The sequence below is a fragment of the Pimephales promelas genome, chromosome 7, assembly GCF_988280905.1.
Source record: "Pimephales promelas chromosome 7, fPimPro1.hap1.1, whole genome shotgun sequence".
In the NCBI taxonomy this organism is placed as follows: Eukaryota; Metazoa; Chordata; class Actinopteri; order Cypriniformes; family Leuciscidae; genus Pimephales; species Pimephales promelas.
Window position 1 is genome coordinate 38,441,009 of NC_142775.1, and position 5,781 is coordinate 38,446,789.

The following is a 5,781-nucleotide window of genomic DNA, read 5'->3' on the forward strand; positions in this document are numbered from 1 at the left end:
TTTCATGTTAAAAATAGCCATATTTCAAACTTATACATGCTTAAATGATTGCCTTATGGGCTGAATGAGCCCTTCTCTGATCACTGCGATCGCCTCTATAATCCTGTACAGTAAAATAAATAAGAGGGATTCGGGACAGAGTTTGAGACTGGGCGTGACACTCGCCTGGCGATGTCTGGCAGGTTTGTGTATTCGCCGCCATTCTCCGTATTAGCGAAGACAACTCGAGCGACACAACTTTAGTCAACTTTCCACAAAAGTAGAAGATGGATTCAAAGAGAACGGCTTGTAGTTCATTCCAAACCCCAACGCAAACTCCACGTGAGACAAAGAAAGTAAAACTTTTGTCGGAATAAGACGAGAGTCAACATCGGGAAGCTTTCAACAAATGGAGAGCTCTGCTCAAGGGCTCAAACGGGTCCTATACAAAGTTATATTATTCATGAATGTGTTTCCATAATAATACAATCATAAGTGGATACAGTAAGCACATAAAACAGTTCAACATGGAGATAGATGGAAACACAAACCGAAGTTTTCTACTACCCCTGTTTTCCCCTCACACACACACACACACACACAAGTGTGTAATTTACTCAAATGCCGTTCCTTTCATATATTTTAAATGACTTGCAGATTTATTTATACGTTATGGCTATAACAAAAGATTTGTGCGGCTGATGCTCCTGACAGCTCGTGCAAGCGTGTGTGTGTGGTACACACTGCTGTTTGCAGTTTCGCTTGTCACCAGAGGGGGCGTAGTTCTGCAAAAACTCAGAGACTTGCGCAACGCACCTTTAATTAAGGCAGATCAATAATATTGTTGAATATTAAATGTCCACAACTAAGCAAGCCAAAAGCCAAGGCAACCTACATTTTGACATGAAATGTTGCATTTTGTGTTGTCAGAATGAGTTAACAACACCCCTGCACTTCCTGTTCATGTTAGTTAAAGCTCTATCCGCTGATTCGAGTTACACAAACACTGTCTTTTACTAGCTAAAGTGAAGCAAGATTGACCTCCAGGGTTAACAAACATCGTCCGCGCTGTGCAGCCATGATCAGGCCCGCTCGGCCCTTGCATTGTAATGGCCCAAAGTCCCGTCTCCACACCTTTGCTAATTGCTGGCGGTCGACACACGTCGTGTGCTGAGCTGTGCCTCTGCCGGTGGGCTGAACACTTCTGGCCCTTAACGAGGGGTTTGGGCCTCTGTGTCCGAAAACAGCAGTAATGGGGGATGTGGACAGAGAAACAGCATTAATTGGCACGAGTGTTTCCTGCTTCTCTTGCAGCATTAAGATCACTGGGATTCTTCTGTTTCATAATACCTCTGAAAGCATCTTTTATTAGCCAGGACACATTCTCTTATTAGATGACTGTGCAGATCACTTGTTCTGCCATCCAGAATCAAGCTTACCTTCACTCCAATTAGAGGCTGATGGAAGGCAGGTTTCGTCTCTTGTCAATCTCTTTCCCGCTCACTGCCACTTTCTCTTGTTTTTTCTGTAAGAACAGATAAATATACTGAGCATTTTAGAATGGCGTTATTTTATTTTTATTTTCCCCTACATTCACATTACCATACTGCCATTCAAACGATTTTTTATGGCTTTGAAAAAGCTGCATTTAATTTGAATGCATCAAACATATTGTAAACAGTAACATTTTGATGCAATTTACTATTTTTTATATTTTAAAATGTAATTTATTCCAGTGATCAAAGATGAATTTACTCCATTTTTTCCCCATTACTTTTGTACAATTGTAGGACTGTCATGAAAATAATGTAACAAAGCAAAAAAGTATGATTTTGGTTGTTCTAGACCCTTTTTAATGTGATTTCCCTGTAAAATAGTGAAGAAAAAAACAGTAACACTTTACAAAAAGGTTTGTTAGTTAACACATGAACTAATAATGAACTGCAAGTATACGGCATTTATTAATCTTTGCTAATGTTCATTTCAACAACAATTACTAATACTTCATTAAAATCTTGTTAACATTAAAAATTCGCTTTGAAATTAATTTTTGGTATGTTTTATCTTACCTCAAGGGTTCAATTTTGATATTTTTTAGGTCAAACTGTTCTTGTCTGTCAGTCATATAATGGAGGTCTATGGTCACCACCTCAAAGAGCATGCACAGAGAAGTCCAAATTAAACATGATTTAACGATTTGTAAATGTAAGTACACGTTGATGCGGAAACAAAGACACCTACATCTCGGATGTCCTTGAGGTAAGCTAAAACATAGCAAAAATTAATTTCAAAGTGAATTATCCCTTTAATACATTAATGTTAACTAATGAACCTGATTTTAAAGTGTTACCGAAAAAACAAATGCAGCTGGTTTAAAGCAAATCTGCTCTGAAAGGCAGCAAAGAAAATCCTTCCCGGCACAAGCACGCGTTCTCCAGCGTGGAAATCAAACACCTGACGGCTGAAATGAAGTTCTTTCATTGCCTGGCTTTATATGAAATCCATTTATTTGTGGCTTTCAGTGTAAAGTTACAATAGAGCACACGGCGGGTCACCTTTGCAACATCTTCATTTGTCCTAAACTTCTCCCAGAATTCTTTGCAGGACCACTATTAGAGGACACACACCCTCCAATACTGTTTTATTGTAAGAAAATGAAAGCGTCACAATCGAAAAAGTGCATGAGCAGCCAAGATGTCTTCACATATTCCCAACAGATGATGTTTCTGAGTCCTGTCATCTAATGAATGTCATATACTTGAGCTTCTTTAATGGGATCTGATCCCGTGTGAATATATATGGCGCATGTAGAGTCATGGTCAGCCAGCTCTGGAATAAATCAACCTCAATGTTTTCATTTCAGAGCCATTTGATCGGCATAATACTGTCTGCTTCCCAGATTCCTGGAGTCCATCTCGCACAGTGAAACAGTAATTACGGGATGTGGATCCAGCACAAACAGAAAAAGGTCTGTTCCCTCTGCCTTATTGGACAAATTTGCTCATATTGCCTTAAATAAATGAGCAAATCAATTCAGTGACTGGCTCTGAACTGCAGCAGTGCGCGCACACACACACACACACTGTTATTAGCACTTTGGAGCCGCTGAAAGTTCATGAGCAAAGCCAGCTAACATTAATCAACCTACTGCAGAGACTGAGGGAGAGACTGAGGAGATCAGTGTGTGTGTGTGTGTGTGAGAGAATCCTGTATGTTTCTGAAAGCAGATGGAAGTGCAGGTGTCCATCAGAAATAAATCAAAAATGCCTGAATTTGGATTTAAAATGATTTAGGAAACAGGTTAAAGACATGTAATTCAATGTCATTTAGAAGTGATGCATTACAATGCATTACTTTTAATGGAAGGTGATGTTTCACTACTTTTGCGATACTTTTTCTAACCTGGACTAGGCTCGCTTGTTTGCTTCTATTAACAAAAATAGTTATATTTTTTGGAAAATTAAAGGCTATTACAGGCCCTTTCATACTAAAAGTGAAATGAATAAGCCTCAGGCTGAAGGAAATGCTAATTCACGCCTGTACAGTAGAAAGCAAAGCTCATATGATGCAGGAGAAGAAAGTTTAACACTCTAACTTCAGTAATAAAACAAAATATGAACCACAAATGCGATGTTTATCTAAAGTCATTTTTTTGCTTATTAAAGGGGTGGTTTACTGCTTTTTTTTCTTTGCATGATTGTGTTTATGGGGTGCAATATAACATGCATTCGTGGTTTTTCTTTTTTTAAAAGTCTTATTTTTCATAAATTTCACCTTTATTGTAAAGCCGCGCTCTCCTCTGTCATTTGAACGAGCGGTTGACTTCCTGAGTCTATGAAAACACTCCCTCAGAAACAGGCAGTGGGCTCAGATTGGTTAGTTTGGGCTGGTGTGTTGTGATTGGATAAACTGAGTAGTGCACGTTGTCCGGAAACTTAAAGGGATATACTCCAATTTTTTTGGAAATAGGCTCATTTTACAACTCCCCCAGAGTTAAACAGTTGTGTTTCACCGTTTTCAAATCCATTCAGCTGATTTTCTGATATTTAGAAGAATTTCAGTGACCAAACAGTTTCTGGTCTCATTGACTTTCATAGTATATTGTTTTCCTACTATGGAAGTCAATGAGACCAGAAACTGTCTGTTTACTGATATTCTTCTAAATATCATAAAATCGGCTGAATGGATTCGAAAATGGTAAAAACTCAACTGTTTAACTCTGGGGGAGTGGTAAAATCCCTAAATTTTGCTCAAATTTAGACTTGAACTGCAATAACTATCGCGTTCACACGGTGTATCCTGATTTCTCTCAACAGGAGAGCTGTCAGTCAACACATGTCACTTATATTACTTATTTGCAAAATAAACTCAGATATTATGTTGTACATTTAAAAAGTAATGTCAGTAACTTTAGGTACTTGAAAAAAGCCATCTGATATACAACATTATTCCAGTCTTCAGTGTCACATGATCCTTTAGAAATCTTTCTAAAATGCAGATTTGCTGCTCAAGAACCATTTCTTATAATTATCAATGTTGAAAACAGTTGTTAAATCGTTTTTTGGAAATGGTAATACATTTTTTTAGGATTTTTTGAAGAATATACAATTCAAAAGAACAGCATTTATTTTAATTTGTTTTTTAGATTCACACTGAGCTGATTCTTCCATTCTGAATCTGTCCTGGTATGTACGTGTTAGTTTGTGTGTGTGTGTGTTGGATAGCTAGACATCGTTTCAGGTCCCCACTTGGCATGTTTAAAAAAAAAAAGCATATTTAAAGTTATATTATGAAAAAAGACCTTAAAAAAAAAATTTTGAATGTCGTTTTTGTTTCTTCAAAATAATCAGAAACACTAGTCCCCTCTTGGCCAGTGTAGAGCGATAGTCCCCTGTTGGTATTATAGACGTGTGTGTGTGTGTGTGTGTGCACATGTGTGTTTTTCTATTCCCGTGGGGACTTCAACCTGAATTCACAGACTCATGGGGACTCGAGTAACTGTGGGGACTCTAAATTGAGGTCCTTGTGAGGAAACAAGCTTATAAATCATATAGAAAGGGTTTTGTTTGTGAAAATGTAAAAATGCAGAAAGTTGTGTGTGATGGGTGGGTTTAGGGAGTAATACTAGAGAATATACAGTTTGTACAGTATAAAAACCATTACGTCTATGGAGAGAGAGTCCCCACAAAGATAGCAAACCTGAGTGTGTGTGTGTGTAGGAAGAGCCTATTGTGTGCCTGTGAAGCAGATGGAAAGGCAGGTGTCACGTGAATTGTATATGTGTCAGGCCGAGGAAAAAGACAGGAATGAAATAAAAAGGAAAGGAGAGAGAACGGGGGAAGAATAGATAAACTGATGGAGCCCCAGGAGTGCGCTGTGGTCCGACTCTCACCCTGCTCGCGGGCACGCTGTTCTCACCAGACATTATTTACCAGCGGCCCCTACTACAGCAGACAACCAATGAGGAGAGAGAGAGAGAGAGAGAGAGATGGTGGTCATGCGCTCATGTTTACTCACAGCTTTGGATGATGGACTCCATCAGAAAAGCTTCCAGTCCAAATTGGCTCAAAGCTTCTCTCACTGTAAACTCATCTGTTAAGACAAGACATGAAAGGAGATGAGAAATGCTTGGAGAAGGGAAAATAATGATGAGACGAGATGAGACGAGCAAAAAAAATAGAGGAGCGAGTAGAGGAGCAAAGAGGGATTATGAGAGGAGAAAAGTGGAGAGCAGATAAGATGACGTGAGATGAGAAAAAAAGAGGAGAGAAGAAGATGAGATGAGAGGGAAAGGAGGAAAAA

At 38.7% G+C, this 5,781-nt stretch overlaps 1 long non-coding RNA gene across 1 annotated transcript; it reads right to left on the reverse strand.

Moving 5' to 3' along the window:
* Positions 1-779: 779 nt before the first annotated feature.
* On the reverse strand, positions 780-5,574 carry LOC120487274 (uncharacterized). The gene is made up of 3 exons (XR_005624407.2): positions 5,497-5,574; positions 1,419-1,504; positions 780-1,210 (listed from the first exon to the last, which is right to left on the reverse strand). It is a non-coding gene; the product is annotated as an uncharacterized LOC120487274 (long non-coding RNA).
* Positions 5,575-5,781: the final 207 nt, after the last annotated feature.